At 43.7% G+C, this 16792-nt stretch overlaps 1 protein-coding gene and 1 non-coding gene across 3 annotated transcripts in view; both read left to right on the forward strand.

Moving 5' to 3' along the window:
- Positions 1-16792, forward strand: part of LOC146384804 (E3 ubiquitin-protein ligase DTX4-like) — a 42816-nt gene that overhangs the window by 8723 nt on the left and 17301 nt on the right. The gene's annotated exons all lie outside the window — the stretch shown is intronic.
- trnay-gua (transfer RNA tyrosine (anticodon GUA)) lies at positions 7841-7928 on the forward strand. Its single transcript is given in 2 exon segments — positions 7841-7877; positions 7893-7928. It is a non-coding gene; the product is annotated as a tRNA-Tyr (tRNA).

Here is a 16792-nt window from a genome sequence, read left to right on the forward strand (position 1 = left end):
GAAAGAAAGACGAGCTTCTGGTAATAATTCCCACTTAGTTTTCAGTTCTACGTTTGTTAAACCGCAAAATGCTCTTATGTTTTTCATCTCAGATATTTTGCTTTCTCCTTAAATCTGGTGGCCTTATGGGACAGAGATGTAGAAAGCAGGCACAGAGCAACAGATACGATACTGATGAAGTATGAAATAGAGGAGTTGGGGTGGAGGTGGGCTGCAAAGTGGCTTGCAGATAGATAAGGACCTGTAGGGAGAACTGTTCATGTACCACAGGGAAGTGACCTGAATGCAGACTCTCAGAAGCTGAGCTGTTGCCTTTAAATACTTTAAATGCTTCCCCCTGTGTGAAATTTGCCAGTTAGATCAGTAGAAGGTAGCTGAGTCATCACCTGATGATGTGGGAAGAAAACATGCACTACAGGTCTGTCTTTACAGTCACGTATGAAAGGATCTCCCTCCCAGTGCAAGCTCTCCCAGCACTGTCAGATGTGGTTGGAGCAGAGCGTGTTTCCTGTTCACCTCAGGTCTCGCAGCGGGATCGTCGCTCCGCAGACGCTCGCTGCGCTGTCACCACTGGTAGCACGCCGTTTAGCTGACATTCAGGGAAAAGCCTTCGTGTTCCTGTGCTGCCCTGCTTCCCTGGGAGCTTCATTGCTAACAGTGATGTGGTATTCCTGCTCTGCACTTCATAGACATGAAGGTTGTCATTGTGGTGCCGGTAGTCTCGTCTCTTCCTTTGGACCGTGGAGGCTTTTCAGTTCGTCCTGGCTTGCGATCCAGCTCCTTTTCTTCCTAAATTAACTTCTCTGATGGATCGTCTCGAATCACTTCATCACTTGTAGTTTTTGGAAAAGGGAGCGTAATTATTCATATATGCAAAAATGTGACGTTATGACCTTGATGAGCTATTTGGGACGAGACTTAAATGAGGCTCCTTTGAACACATGTATGCGTTCAGTCATTTGTGTACAACACGATTTCCTGTAGGTAAAACACAAAGATTTTAATCTGACAGTATCTTAACTTCCTGTTCCTGTCCTGCTTGAAGTTCTTTTTATGTGAAATTGGTACAGAAGGGATTTTTTTTTAACATATTAAATAATATGTATGTGTTAGTCCCCGTAGGGAAATTACTCCTCTGCATTTAACCCATTCACCCAGTGAAGCAGTGGGCAGCCACCAATGCAGCGCCCGGGGAGCAGTGTGTAGGGACGGTACCTTGCTCAGGGGTATCTCAGGGTAGCCGTTCAGTGGAGTCAAACCCCCAACCTTCCGATCATGCGGCAACCACTCTACCTACTGAGCTATCCCTGCCCTATTTTTATATTTGAACCAAAAATCCTCTATTTGCCTTCATACTTCTGTCCTGCTTTTCATGAAGATTTACAGTCAATCAGCAGCAGCTCTGGTATGAAAACAGTGAAGATGTTGGACTTCTCTTCTTTTGAGTTTGCGAGGAGACAAACCCATGCAAATATTTTGAGAGAAATAAATGCAGAGCCGCTACAGCCAGCTGCCTCTCCAGAGAGTCTCTCATTCTTTGGGCAGATTCTGGCTTCACAAACTTGGACTGCAGCTGGAAACTGTAACAGTTTATGCTCACCACTCTCATCCTCTAGTGTTGTTTTCACTTGTCGCACACGTTGGTTTGCACATTTATATAAATTGTGTTGATGTCACAGCATGTGTGAGCAGTGACCAACAGGCTGAACATAGCTGCAGCATATGTGTACTACAGTAGCATGTGAAGCAGAACAAGACTGTGGGACGAGAGGCTGAGTGGAGAGGCAGCTGGATGATGCTGGACGACCTGGTGACCCTGCTGTTAGGAAAAAGAAACAAGATGAAGATGGCCAGGGCTAGTTTCACAATATGGACAAAGTGATTGCCATTCAGTAAATTGGTTGGCCAATCGTATTTTACGCTTGTGTGTAAACATTTTTTAAAAATTAGTCACTAATTAGTGTTCATGTGGTTTAAGAGAGGCCTGACTTAGCAGAAAATCTTTGTACCCAGCACATTTGAGCTTCTCTGATTGCATAACCGAGATGAGGGTGTGGTTGTTGAAATAAAGTAAACACGTTTTTATGAGATGTTTTCAACAGAGTGAAGTAAATGTCCTTATTTTACTGGGCTTTAAAAGAGCGGCTCGTCATCGCTTTCTTTGTGCGGCTTCTGTTTTTTTCAGACTTCGAGGGCATCTTGTGTTTTTTTGTTGCCCCTGCAGCTTGTTGCTGCTCTCGCTCCAGCTGGTCCTGCTGAAGGAGGCACATTCCCAGACCCCCACAAAGCCCCGGGGCGTTAGGGTCACAGTAGAAGGCGGGTCGGGGGTGGATTCCCCAGAGACGGAGGTTTGGGGGTAGATTGGTGGTGACAACAAAGAGCGGAGGATGGGGGGAGAGGGAGTGGCAGCAAACATCAACACTGACTCTGTCTGCACGCACAACAAACCAGTTGGCAGGAAATAAACAATGGGTTTGCACGCACTGGTGAAACCTCCATGCAAGAGTCGAGATGTTTGTTTAAAGGGTCTTGTTGTTTGATATGTTTGGGTTTTATCTATCAAGCCCACAGTCTGCAGACTCTGCTTCTAATGTTCAGGCTACTACGCTTCAGTGTTTCTGAGAATCTGCAGCAGAAGGATTACCAAAGACTAAATGTCTCGTTTGACATTTTTAAGCCTTGTAAAGGTAGTGGAACAAGCTCTGAACACAGTATTTTGGTATCACCTTTCTAAGGTAAAAGCTTCTTAACCATCTCAGATTTTCTTAAAAATTCAAAACCAACACGAAGGATCGGGCAAAGAGTTAGCACCGCCTCTTCATATTCAGTTTTTACCTATACGCCATTCCCAAATGGAAACTGGGTCTCTTCCTTTGTCTCAAACTCTCCGCTTTATGTTCTGCTTCCTCTGGTTCACCTGATCTGTCTCTCTTCTCGACCTCTTGCCCTCTTTGTATGCTTTTCTCTCTCACACTCTCTGAAGCTGAAAATTGAATCTGAACCCAACACTCGAGGGACGGGACTCTTTCAAGGTGAGACAAAGACATGAAGAGAGGGAGAGAGAGAGAAGAGGACAAAGTGGGTGGGTGTGGAAAAAAAAGAGTGGAGAGCTCAGCTGAAAGTTAAACAGTGATGAGGAATATTAGTGGAATAAGAAACGATGGAGAGCGCTGAAAGATCATGATATTGTCAGGAGATGAAAAAGTGACTTCTTTAAATCACATGCCTGGACGTGTCGTCTCTCTTTGGTATGATAGTAAATATCTTTAAGAGAATGAACATCATCGCTGTAAATGTATTGTTATCTAAAAAGATAACAGTTGGAGTTTCCATTCAGGCCCACAGATGAAGAAAGTTCCAAATACAAAGGTTATCAAATCAATAAATCTACCCAGAATCTAGATATGAGCCGGCGTCATACGCGTATCACAAACAGCCCACTGACAGGACTGCAGAGTGGCTAAATTTACAAAGGAAGATAAAACTATCGAGTGAAAGAAGTGTGAAGAGGTTAAATACGGAGCCCTGCAAGGGACATTGGAGAAAAAAAAATAAAGATGAACTTTTGCGAGATCTTGCAAAATAGGCCGCATCCTTCCGAGCCCGCCAGCTCAATGCTGACCGGGTGGTCGAGGCACGATGTGCCCAGAGTGCGGTGTTCCCTCTGGCTCTAGTGGGCCTCGAACTCCCGGTCAGCTTCGAGCAGGTGGGTAACAGACGTCTCCGAAGACTTTTGCAAATATGTGATGTCTTGATAAACCGAGCAGATATTTGAAGTTAGTTACACTTTCTGTAACCCAGAAAGAGTAATATTAAAACTAACTAGCTGCCGCCAATGTTGGAAACTGGAATTGGCTGGGCCGCGCTATGAATTCTTGGATAGGTTGGACCACAAAGGATACACCCACCCATCAATCAAATTCGGGGAAATGAAGGATGCATTTGAAGCAGCCTTCAAATTGAGACAGCCTTCGTCGCCTGGCTGTGAAGTCATCGGCCTTCAGATGCACCCTGTGAATGATGCGGCCTATTTTGCGAGATCTCTCAAAACCTTCTCTCGCAGAAGTCCCTTGCAGGGCTCCGTAGTTAAACACATAAATCAGGCTGAAAACAAGACCGCTGCTGCAGACAAAAAGCACTTTATGAACCTGTGTGAATTTTAAATGCTCTGCTCAGTAAACGTGAAAAAGAGCTAAAGAGCTGAAAAAATTCCGACTGTGTCAGGCAACAGGACATCGGCATCACAGCATTTATCATTTTTTAATTGCTTGCAGCCAATAAGATAATAGCAGAAATCAAGCAGCTTCCAGGAATCCCGATTTCTTACTGATGCTATTCAGGAGAAACAGGCAGACTTTTTATTATCTCTTAAAACCGCAGGAAATCAACCACAGGTGAAACTAATGAGGGTGGACAGACAAAGGAGGGAAGGAAACAAAAGCAGAAAGTGAAAACACATGTGACAGGTGAGAAACGTAACCTTCATAGTAAAACACAAACACAGCAATGTGACAGGAGTGCCCTGAGTCAGTGTTAAAACCATTTTTTTACCCCGTCCCGTCAGTGCATTAGCATATGTTTGCAAAGGCTGTTGCATAAAAATGTCTGACTTGAAACTGCTGTTCCAGTTGTGCAACACCGCCGCGTTTAAAGCTCACTAATCCTCGAGAAGCAGACCGAAGAAAGCTGAGTTAGTGTCCTGCAGAGTGTCAGCTTGTTTTCTGTGCAGAAGGAAGTCCAGGGAAAGTGAGATGAAGAAGCTGGAAGGGTCAGAGCTCAGCTTTTCTCTCTCAGTTGTTGTTGTGAAACTCTGCGTGTCGAGTTACTGTTACTGGGAGGCCTCCTGGGGGGGCATCACTCACCGCCTGTGCACACACATATAGGAAAGCATGTGAAGGCATCAGTAAATATTTATGTCCCTGCTGCTTCTCGGGGAGTTTTTTAGCCTTAAAGTGTGAGTTCACCCCTAAATTTGAATTCTCCTCTGTCCTGTAGTGCTGTGAATTTCCCCCCTGAAAAAACAACGTCGCTGTCCAGAAACCGTGAATCTCGTTGCATGTAGGAACTGTTTTCTTTCTACTGAACTACACCCAGCAGACCAGTATCCATCTGACCATGACGAGAGGCTGAAGATTAAAGAGCTGTACTGTTGGTAGCTGCACACTTCTTTTGTTTGGCGCATGTAGACGGAAAGAAAACAGGGGTCCAGTTCAGTGAGAACCAAATCTCAGTGCGACATAAAGGATTATTATGAAGTGTGAATAATGCAAACTCAAGCGAGTCCAAGAATAAAAATAAGAAGCAGGGAATGAACATAATGGGGTCTACTTTAATGTTCAGGAGCTCATTTTATTTATTCAGCTTAGGTAGTCGCCCTAATCTCAGTGTTAAGATTACAAAAGCTGGCGCAAGTTTGCAGTTTGGCTGGAAAAAGAGAAAGCAAAGAAGGATGAAAGAAGAAAAAGTGACGGCATCAGACAGCAGGAGGGTGAGAAATCAGAACGAAGTAATGAACAAAACAAGAAACAAGAACAGAAAGTGTGAAAGCGATGACAAAAGTCGAGATGAAATAAAGCGCATGAAGCAGGTTTGTCTTATCATCCTCTCAACCGCTTCCTCTTTTTGTCTCGTTTCGGTTTTATTGCTGTGGGAATGTGCCACAATCCGGTCTCGGTGCAACCTTTCCAAGTGTGTCAATTTGAATTTTTCCATCCCTGTCGTCATAAAGACTCCGGTGGTGTTCATCAGTCTCGCCAGCCCTGAGCCCTGCTCGAGGGCGCTCGGGGGGCCATTTGAGGATGATGAATGGAGAAGTGGAGCTACGAGGTCGAGGAATATTTTTCGAGAAGTTGTTAAAATTGCAGTAGTTTCGGCTCATTTGCTTCTGGCCGGGTTCAGGTTGGGTTCAAACTGGGACACGTCACATTTGAAAGATGGGGAAGAAATCTTCGTCGTCCTTTTAACGGGTGGAGGAAAGTTAAAAAGGATGATGTCACAATGTTTCGGTGCACATCTGATTTAAGAGGGTCTGGGGGAGCAGGGGGAGCCCAGGATGATACTGGATGTGCATCGCGCTGTATGCTAGATGCTTGCTAAGCTCTGCTGAGGAGTCCTTATTTAGATTTAGTCCAAGCAAAATGTGCCAGACTTTAAGAACTAAGAATAGCGAGCACATAGTCTTTACACCGCTGCCAGCGAATGTGATTTCATCCATTCTGGTTTATCTGGCTTTCATAGAATTAGAAATATGTACATTTGAACACAGAATAAAACCTTCCCACATGTAACATACTGCATCATTTCAACCCTCGAGTGACTGAGCTGTTTTACGGACTAAAATAAGGTTTAGATTTTATATGGGAAAACTTTTAGTTAATGTTTCTGTTTGTGGTTATCACACTGTTTCCTTTATCTATGACAGATACTCCAAAGGATGTTAAAAAAACATCTCATGTCTCAGTTTATTTTCTCACACTTACCTGGGTCAAGCCAGTCAAGCGCATGCCTCATACCTCCTCTCCGGCTCCTCTGGAAGGACACCGAGGTGTTCATAAGTCAGTCGAGAGGTGCGATCTCTCCAGCATGTCCTCGGTCTGCCCTGTGGTCATGTCCTAGTTGGACATGCCTGAAATACCTCATCTGGGAGGCATGCTGGTCTCCCAATTCAGTTTGGTCCTGGGTTGATGGGCTAGCCAATGTATGATTCAAAGGACTCCTATGATGATGAGAACAAGGAGTGAGGAAACCTCAGCTGAACCGGGGATACCGTGCAGCCAGGCCTGGGGGATGGGCTCATTCGAGGGGCACTTGGCGGCCGACCGTAATCCACAGTGTAAGAACGAGCCACGTGTGTTTGTCCAATCTTAGCTGCTTAAACTGGCTGTATTTATTGTAAACGATTAAAAAAATCCAGTTTAGAAAGTTATTTGTTACTTTCAAGAGTCTGTTTCAAACTAAATCTGAACATCTGGTTTGCAGATGTGGATTTTTTAAATATTTTGTCCAAAAACACTTGAAATGATGCCTTTTGAAGCAGCAAACCTCACTTCTCTCAGTCTGTTTGAGTTCAGTGAAGAAAATCACAAAATAATCATTGGAAGTGTAAATTTACAATATAATCAAAGCCTACAGAACAGAAAACATACATATATTTCACACTGCTTGTTTCACCAATGACCCAACCCGACTGCCTTTGGGTTTTCATGATTTCAAGTCACAGCAGCATCTAAGGATTTTAATTACTGGTAAACTGTTGCTGTATAGACAGCAGTGAAAAATGCCCGCTGTGGTTTCAGTGACCCAGTGTGATGTATTTAAATTCTGTCAGTGACCCAGGGCCTGTCAGCTTTCTGTCATTTATAAAGCTGATAAGGAAGGACGCCTGTGTCTCCAGGGTTTTCTGTGACTCGCAAGGTGTTTGAAATGTCACGACTTCCTCCAGCTGACTGGTTCAGCTTCAGGCTCAGTTGGTAGCGTGAAAGCCTTGTAGCTGCAAACAGCAGAGATCTTTAGGTTGCTGGTTTGAGTTCGGCTTCAATGATGTTGTTTTTTCTCACACACAGCGCTGAAGCATTTGGGCTGAAAGACAAACGCCGAGTCTAAGGATGGTATCTGGTGAGAAGAGTCAGTGTTGTTTACAGTTGTAGTTTATGTTTATGGCAGCGGGTCACAGTCACGGGGTTTTAATTAATGCTGTCATATTTATTATTTAACCCAATTATTCATCTTCTTGAAATGTGCACTTTTATTATGCAGTAAACGGAACTAAGAAACATTTTAAGATGCTAGTGAGTGTTTTGACTGTAACAGTCATTTATATCAGAAGAGAGGTTGTGCGTCGCCTTCGATAGCTCAGTTGGTAGAGCGGAGGACTGTAGGTGGAAACAGCAGAGATCCTTAGGTCGCTGGTTCAATTCCGGCTCGAAGGAAGCTGTTTTATTTTCACATACACTACCAAAAAATGCACACAGCATCCAAGGTAATCATTTTGGGTGCTCGTGTTCGATGAACTGATTGTTCTGAAGGTAGCAGAACGACTTCCAAACAGTTCGTAAACAAAGAACCAAAAACAGTTAAAATCCTTCCACAGCTTCACCTACAGAAACTCTGTGAGTTTGACTTATTTTACACAGATCTCATCTTCGCTCAGGCTCCACTAAATCGTAAATGAGTTTACAGGGGCAAAAATCACAGAGCTGTAATGTGATGTGGTGCGCTTGATTTGTAATACAAAACAAACTGAGAGCTTAAGAGCAAAAATAAATGCAAAAAAGGTTTCTATTTATAATGCTTGGTCCTGAATACACATAAAAATCTATTTTACTGCTCAAAACCCCGTAAAAAGTAGAATTTAGGATCACTTGGATGTTTTCTGGAAACACAATAAATACAGATCATTAAGGAAATGTACACGTTCAGAGTTTTCCTGCACAGAGGAATTTGGGACCAAAGAAAAATCACGTACGCTGTAATAATCATGTAGGTAAAGAGTGACACATGGAGTCTGTGAGACAGGTTCAAGCTTTCTAAGCAGATTATTAAAGTGTGGCTGATACGAGAAGTGTGAAGAGGAAGTGTCGGCTCATCCCAGACTTTCTCACATGGACGAGAAGTGACCCGACCCTAACATGTGTGTGCCTGCTGGTCAGTCTGCAATGATGTGTGTGTGTGTGTGTGTGTGTGTGTATGTGCGTGTGCGTGCTTGAATGCAGGGAGGGGTCAGTGGTAAAGACAGAGAGAGAGAACAATAAAGACCAGATGGCCAGTTTCTTTCTCCACCTGCTTCAGGCCTCTTTGTGCTCCCTGAGCTCTGTAATATTCACACGTTTTCCTTATTTACTTTTGCTGTTGGGTCTCCACCACACACACACACGCACACACACACACACGCACACACACGCACGCACACACACACACGCAGTGTGCATTCTCTTGGCTTCATTTAACAACTCATTATGTTGCAGTTTTCTTTTTCTTCGAAGCAGAAATCCAGGAATCGGCTACACCCAAAACACGCTTCACTTGATTTCGAACGTGAGCGACAAGCGAAAGCAGCTGAGCGCCGCGTGCTGATCCGACTCTGACAGATGGATGATTTGGGAGAGGTGTGGTACTATAAGAGCAAGGGACTGTGGCTATGAAGCTTTCCCCATACGACACACGGACAGACACACACATGCTCGTTCCTACAGCTGTAACTGCTTTAATCAGACCCTTTTATGGAGGACACCCAGCATACCTACAGTAAACACACAAGTACACAAACACCCACGCCCAGTTTCTCCTGACTGACTGAGAAAACCAGTATGAAGGGAGGGCCTGAAATTCATATTTGAGAAACAGGGAGAATTCCTCCCTCACATGCATCCCACGGGGGGATTTTCCAGCCTGCTGTGCTATTGGGGTTAACACGGGCAAGATGACTGCTGGAGGTTTAAGCAGCTGACTAGTAACCTGCACATTGTTAGTTTGAATCCCTGTTAAGATGTTTGGGTCTCTTTGATTACTGTTTCCTCCACAAACGGAATGATGTGCAGGTGAAGGCCACAGATAATTGCTCTCTCCTTTCTCCCGACTGCACTTTTCTCTAGTTTTCCGGTTTGTAAGTGTGCTTGGCACTACTGGTAGCATGAGACGGTGCCTGCAGGTCATTCACGGGTCATCACCAGTGACCTCTCAGACCTCAGAGGGGTAACGTAACAGGAATGGCCAGTGGTTATAGTGCCTTCCGAGCAGATTCCTCGTCAGCTGATGTAGATTTACATTTTTAGCCGGAGGTCCACGTCTGCCTTGTACTTCTCTGCTGTCTGTATTTGCTGAAACAGGAGACGAAGCTCGCTGAGACAGCACGTCAGGTGTTGTCCAGGTCAGATGTCAGTCCACCTGTCCAGCTGTTTGGTTAAATTTACTGCATTATAAGTGCTCAGTTTGCAGGAGCTGCTGAAAGCACTGACTCCTCTGTACAGGCTCTGTAGGGAGGTGTGTTTTGTTTATGAAGTTGCAGATATTAAATGTTGTGCCAGCTCTAAAATTCTGGCCTTACAACAATCCCCATTCTCTCCACTCACGTTAACTTTCTTTATTGAATATCCAATATTCTAATTTTCTCATGTAAAATATGCTAAACACAACCTCTATGAATGGAGCTGATTAGCTTCACATTTATGCAACCTAACTTGAAGCCATAGCTGGCGACCTGCCTCGATTATGTCAGAGTTTTGGAAAGGCTTTGCCAGAAGAACTGGGTTGGACTGGTTTTTCTGGATCAGTCATGTCATGGCTGATATCCAGTCAGTTTAGTCATGTACTGCACAATTATTTTATATGTTACACCCTGATTAAGAGACTGGCCAGGCTGATGTTTCCACAGATACTAGCTTACTGTTATTTGTGTATGTGACAGCATGTAAACAAGTCCATAAGGCTCCAGCTGAGCGTTTTCACTGTCGCCATCGTGGTGTTTTGAAACTGGAAGTGTGGAGTGGATCTGACTGAGAGGCTGAAGAACAGCTCATTGGCTAACAACTTCCAGTTAACAAGCGTTGTCCTCCTTTGTGACTCGTAAAAAGGCCAAAATTAACTTAATTAAAAATAAAAAAAGACTTGAAAATGCTAACTGAGCTCAGAGCTGAGGGCCTTTTTTCCACTGAAAAACATTATGGTTTCCTGCTGGCCATTAAATATAAAGTGCTTAATTTTTCCGATCTGGAAGCTACGTCCATCTTTTGTAATGCGACTAAAGTCTAACCTTAGTGGTTTGCTGGCCACCGACTGGATGTTGATGAGTTATGGAACTGGTTTGTTTTTAGTTGTCATGCAGCTGTCGAAGTAAAATAAGTCCTGGAAAGGTCAGATGTTCTCAAGCTTAATGAATATTTACAAAGCTATTAACTGTTTTTGCGCATCCAAGGCAACCTTGACTTACCAGGTGGATGTTCGCATCAGTTGGATTGAACAACTGGTCTTTAACCTGCCAGCTTCCCAGTAACAATAACAGGAATAATGGATTGCATTTATATAGCGCTTTTCTAGACACTCAGAGCACTTTAAAATTGCACTATTCATTCACTCTCACATTCACACACTGGTGGAGGCAAACCACAGTTGTAGCTAGGGCTGCCACAAACGATTATTTTGATAGTCGACTAGTCACTGATTATTTTTGCGATTAGTCGACTAATCAGATCGTGCATCCATTGGACGTAAAACGTACAGCTTCTTGCACCAGCAGCATCTGCTCTTATATAACTATCATTAGCTTACAGCTTGAAGTGTTTAAGGTATGTGCTAACTAAAAATAAAGACAAGATGATAGTTTATTAAATTTTAATGAAATTTGCAGATTGTTTCGATGAAGTTTAATAAACTCCTTGTGTCTGTGAAGGTTCTCAGTCATCCAGGTCATCGTAGTCAAAGGAGCTTGCAAAGAAAAGCGTCTGGACTTCTTTAAGTTGCTTGAAGAAGTTTCACCTCTCATCTGAGAAGCTTCTTCTCCTTGCTATCTTACGGAGCCCCGCAGGGGACATGGGAGAAAAAAAATTAAGACGGACTTTTGCGAGATCTCGCAAAAGTTTTGCGAGATCTCGCAAAACAAACTCGGGATCTCGCAAAACTTTTGCGAGATCTCGCAAAAGTTGAATTCCAACAATGGCGGCAGCTACTTAGTTGTAATATTACTCTTTCTGGGTCACAAAATACACTTTTAAGATATTTTGAGGCGTGAATGTAGTTGTGTAAACGTCAGATACCTGCTCGGTTTACAAGACATCACATATTTGCAAAAGTGCTCCGACGTTTTCGGAGATCTGACACCCACTAGCTCGAAGCTAACGGGAGGTCGAGACCTACTACAGCCGGGAGGAACACCGCTTTCCCGGCACATCGTGCCTTGACCTCCCGGTCGGCTTCGAGCTGGCGGCCTCCGAAGAATGCGGCTAAAACTTTTGCGAGATCCCGAGTTTGTTTTGCGAGATCTCACAAAAGTTTTTGTGAGATCTCGCAAAAGTCCGTCGTAATTTTTTTTTTCTCCCATGTCCCCTGCGGGGCTCCGTACTATCTAAACTCCTTGCTATCTAAAATATAACGGGACACCGGAGTATATTCTCGAGCATCTCACACTTCTGATGATCAGCTGTCTGCTTGACGTTTATTCAGCTGTGTAAAAACTATAACTTTAATCTCAGCCAAACCGATTTACTCAGGAACAAATATGCACAATGTTTTGACCGTAAGAAGTAGCTACACAAATCATTTGATGCTGTCTGTATTTGGAACCTTATTAAAAGAAAATTCATAACAATGTGTCCCGAGACTGTAACATGTGCTGTAGGTTTTAACTTGGCTGTTGCTAGTTTACTGTTAGCTGTTGGTACACAGTTCTTCTTTTAAACCTTTTTAAGTAATAATCGCTGTAAATGCGTAATTAATATTCCTGTTTTCTATGAATAACATTGGATATGAAGATGCTCCCAGATCGGACGTCAGGAAACATTAGGGCCGCAGTGCAAAAAACGGCTCATGTGACTTTCGCAGTTATCTCGAAATGAGCTGTCAAGGCCGTGTGATATGCAGAAAAAGATCGGTATGCACACGGAAATCTTTCAGATGTTGATACTGTGTTCAGAAACAAAGGGCAGCTCGTCTTCTCTGTGATAAGACCTTGGCCTGCTGAGTGGGAGTCTAGCACAGATTAAGCTGTAACTACACACAAAGTACACAGATGCAGTACAGCGAATCCTTTTCCCACAATGCCTCCTCCTCCTGCTTTTGTGTACAGAGTGTGGTGTTCTGTGTAGGTATGCACTAATCCAATATTTTGATCAGAGATCAGATTTGAATCAGCGATCTGGTTTGAGCATCAGTGACAATGAACAGCCCTGATCTGTCCTGTGTTTACTTTGAGTGTATTAGCGGCGGGGGATCTAACGGCGGTAGCTATGTCTGTACTTGCTAAAGGATTCGTATTATATGTGTTTTTGGTGTTTTCTGGGTTTGACGCAGCTCTAACCACAAAGGAATGGCTGCTTGAGCGTTTTGCAGGTTCTTCTCACCAGAAAACACCAACAAGTCGTGACTGAACTTTAAATTCTCGCTCTCATCTTGGTCGGGGTCATACCTCACATTAAGACCTTTTTGGATCTCTCTGCCTCTAAATTTAGGAAATGTCTGGCCAGATTTCACATTTTGCTGTCACGGTGGGCTAACATCACGAAGGACAGACAGCCCTTCTCCTCGGACAGACAGACAGCGGCGAGGGTCGGCCTCAGTCTGCCGTTTGTCTCAGGCTGAATGAACTTGTTCTCTCTGCAGTTCGAAAGAGAGAAATTACGTTTCTCATGGTAATCAGCAGGTCAAGTGCTCCCTGCTGTGCTGTCCATTCAACAGAGTGTGAAGGAGGAGGAGGAGGAGGGGAAGCACCGTTTCTCCTCTCTCCCACACACTGAGGATGTTCTTGTGAACTCCTGTACATCTCCAGGCACAAAGCAGAGTTTGATATCTCAGTTCGATCATTCGCCCTGTCTCTGTTTCTTCACCTCCTTTGGTGTTTTTTTAGGTTTGTGTGCTTATGCCACTCTGCCAGTATAACCTCTTTATAACAGCCTCTCACACATATGCCCTCCTGCTCTTGCCCTGGCTTTGACTGAATAGCCCGTTCCCCTGGAGACAGTGGTAGTTTCTGGTTGGTTGGCTTAGGGAGCCTCCTGCCATCCCTCGGCCCCACGGGGAGACAGAGAAACACTGTTCTCAGTATTTCTTGTGGTATTTAAAAAAATCTTTTGACTGTTTAGCAGACTGTTTGTCAGCGCTGTGTTAGACTGAAACTGAAAACGCAACAATACGAGCATGTGATTGTCAGAAGAGGACTCTCCCGTCCCCTTTGTGGAGCTGTTGTGGTGGAAACTCATCGAAGTATTTTAATGAAAATCATGCATGCAGCTCGAGAGGCTGCATCATGGAGCCATCAGTTGTTGCCCTTTTCAGTTCCTCTCAGCGTCTCTGCTCTTTCTGCAGGCATGCTGCCTATTAATGGGAAATTAGATTATTATTCACTTAGGGGTGGCCGATCAGGCCACAAGATCATATCTCTTGGGGTGGAATCGGGATACATCTAAATCAATCCTCCCCACAGATTTAGTTCAGCTCATGTGATCAGACTCGAGGCAAATTTCTCTGCTTCTCTTTTCACTTTTTTCATATCTTTATTGGAGTTTTCATGACTTTCTTTGTTGGGTTTTGGGTCTGCTGTGCTGTTCTGTTTACAACAACAGTTACTCCTCCGAGATGTGCAGAGTCTCCTAAGTGTTTTACAACCATCTGTGCTGACCGTTAGTTCGTGTGAGGTTGAAAAGTTAGGGCAGTTCATTAAAATTAAGATTTTCTACGATGTAAATACCTTCAGATTTCTAACTCAGGCAAATATGAAATATGTTAAAGCGTGATTATTTATTGCCAGTGGTTGTTGAGATTGACTAAATCATACAGGGAGTGCAGAATTATTAGGCAAATGAGTATTTTGTCCACATCATCCTCTTCATGCATGTTGTCCTACTCCAAGCTGTATAGGCTCGAAAGCCTACTACCAATTAAGCATATTAGGTGATGTGCATCTCTGTAATGAGAAGGGGTGTGGTCTAATGACATCAACACCCTATATCAGGTGTGCATAATTATTAGGCAACGTCCTTTCCTTTGGCAAAATGGGTCAAAAGAAGGACTTGACAGGCTCAGAAAAGTCAAAAATAGTGAGATATCTTGCAGAGGGATGCAGCAGTCTCAAAATTGCAAAGCTTCTGAAGCGTGATCATCGAACAATCAAGCGTTTCATTCAAAATAGTCAACAGGGTCGCAAGAAGCGTGTGGAAAAACCAAGGCGCAAAATAACTGCCCATGAACTGAGAAAAGTCAAGCGTGCAGCTGCCACGATGCCACTTGCCACCAGTTTGGCCATATTTCAGAGCTGCAACATCACTGGAGTGCCCAAAAGCACAAGGTGTGCAATACTCAGAGACATGGCCAAGGTAAGAAAGGCTGAAAGATGACCACCACTGAACAAGACACACAAGCTGAAACGTCAAGACTGGGCCAAGAAATATCTCAAGACTGATTTTTCTAAGGTTTTATGGACTGATGAAATGAGAGTGAGTCTTGATGGGCCAGATGGATGGGCCCGTGGCTGGATTGGTAAAGGGCAGAGAGCTCCAGTCCGACTCAGACGCCAGCAAGGTGGAGGTGGAGTACTGGTTTGGGCTGGTATCATCAAAGATGAGCTTGTGGGGCCTTTTCGGGTTGAGGATGGAGTCAAGCTCAACTCCCAGTCCTACTGCCAGTTTCTGGAAGACACCTTCTTCAAGCAGTGGTACAGGAAGAAGTCTGCATCCTTCAGGAAAAACATGATTTTCATGCAGGACAATGCTCCATCACACGCGTCCAAGTACTCCACAGCGTGGCTGGCAAGAAAGGGTATAAAAGAAGAAAAACTAATGACATGGCCTCCTTGTTCACCTGATCTGGACCCCATTGAGAACCTGTGGTCCATCATCAAATGTGAGATTTACAAGGAGGGAAAACAGTACACCTCTCTGAACAGTGTCTGGGAGGCTGTGGTTGCTGCTGCACGCAATGTTGATGGTGAACAGATCAAAACACTGACAGAATCCATGGATGGCAGGCTTTTGAGTGTCCTTGCAAAGAAAGGTGGCTATATTGGTCGCTGATTTGTTTTTGTTTTGTTTTTGAATGTCAGAAATGTATATTTGTGAATGTGGAGATGTTATATTGGTTTCACTGGTAAAAATAAATAATTGAAATGGGTATATATTTGTTTTTTGTTAAGTTGCCTAATAATTATGCACAGTAATAGTCACCTGCACACACAGATATCCCCCTAAAAGAGCTAAAACTAAAAACAAACTAAAAACTACTTCCAAAAACATTCAGCTTTGCTATTAATGAGTTTTTTGGGTTCATTGAGAACATGGTTGTTGTTCAATAATAAAATTATTCCTCAAAAATGCAACTTGCCTAATAATTCTGCACTCCCTGTATAATTGTGTTTGTGTTACTTGTATTAGAAACTCCGCCCCTATTAGTCGCCCACCATGAAACACCAGCACAGGAGCAGCACGGCCAGAAGTGAAGCAAAGTAAATCTACGACAAGTGACCGGCTCTGTTGGCTTTGAGGGTTTTGGTTTTTTTAATTTTTGCAAAGACATTTATAAAAATCTAATATTTCATATGAACTTAGTAACCTCATCCATTTATTTTTCTCTCACTTATCCGAGCATTTCTCACCCACAGACATGTTTTTGTTTTCTGTCTTTTTACATTTACGAGCTTGCATACGTGTTCTCATTCATTTCAATTGACCTCCTAAATGTGATGTTAATTGACGAGGTGAGGTTCAACATGCCACCCACGCCCATTACCAGTCATGACTCACCTGTCAGTGGAGCCAGAATCCAGGAAAAGGTCACCAACATGTAGCCACACACCTGATATTTAGACTGTAGTATTGATATTTTAACCTTTGCCTCCCTCACCCAGACCACCATACTCCAGTTCTTCTGGTGGGTCACCAAGGTTTTCCTGCTCCAGCTGAGAGACATTATTAATCCAGTGTGTCCTGGTCTGCCCTCACTCGGACATGCCTCGCCTAGGAGGCCTGAGATCTGTGATCTCATAATTCCTCTAGCTTTGTTTTGCTTTTGGTTGCTTCTTTACCCACAAGTGATCATCACAGCAGGTAGCACAGATTTGACCTTCCTGATCCAAAGGGATTTGCATCTCCTGGAT

The sequence above is a fragment of the Perissodus microlepis genome, chromosome 6 (assembly GCF_051167445.1).
Source record: "Perissodus microlepis isolate ML-2025 ecotype Zambia chromosome 6, ASM5116744v1, whole genome shotgun sequence".
NCBI classification, from domain to species: Eukaryota; Metazoa; Chordata; class Actinopteri; order Cichliformes; family Cichlidae; genus Perissodus; species Perissodus microlepis.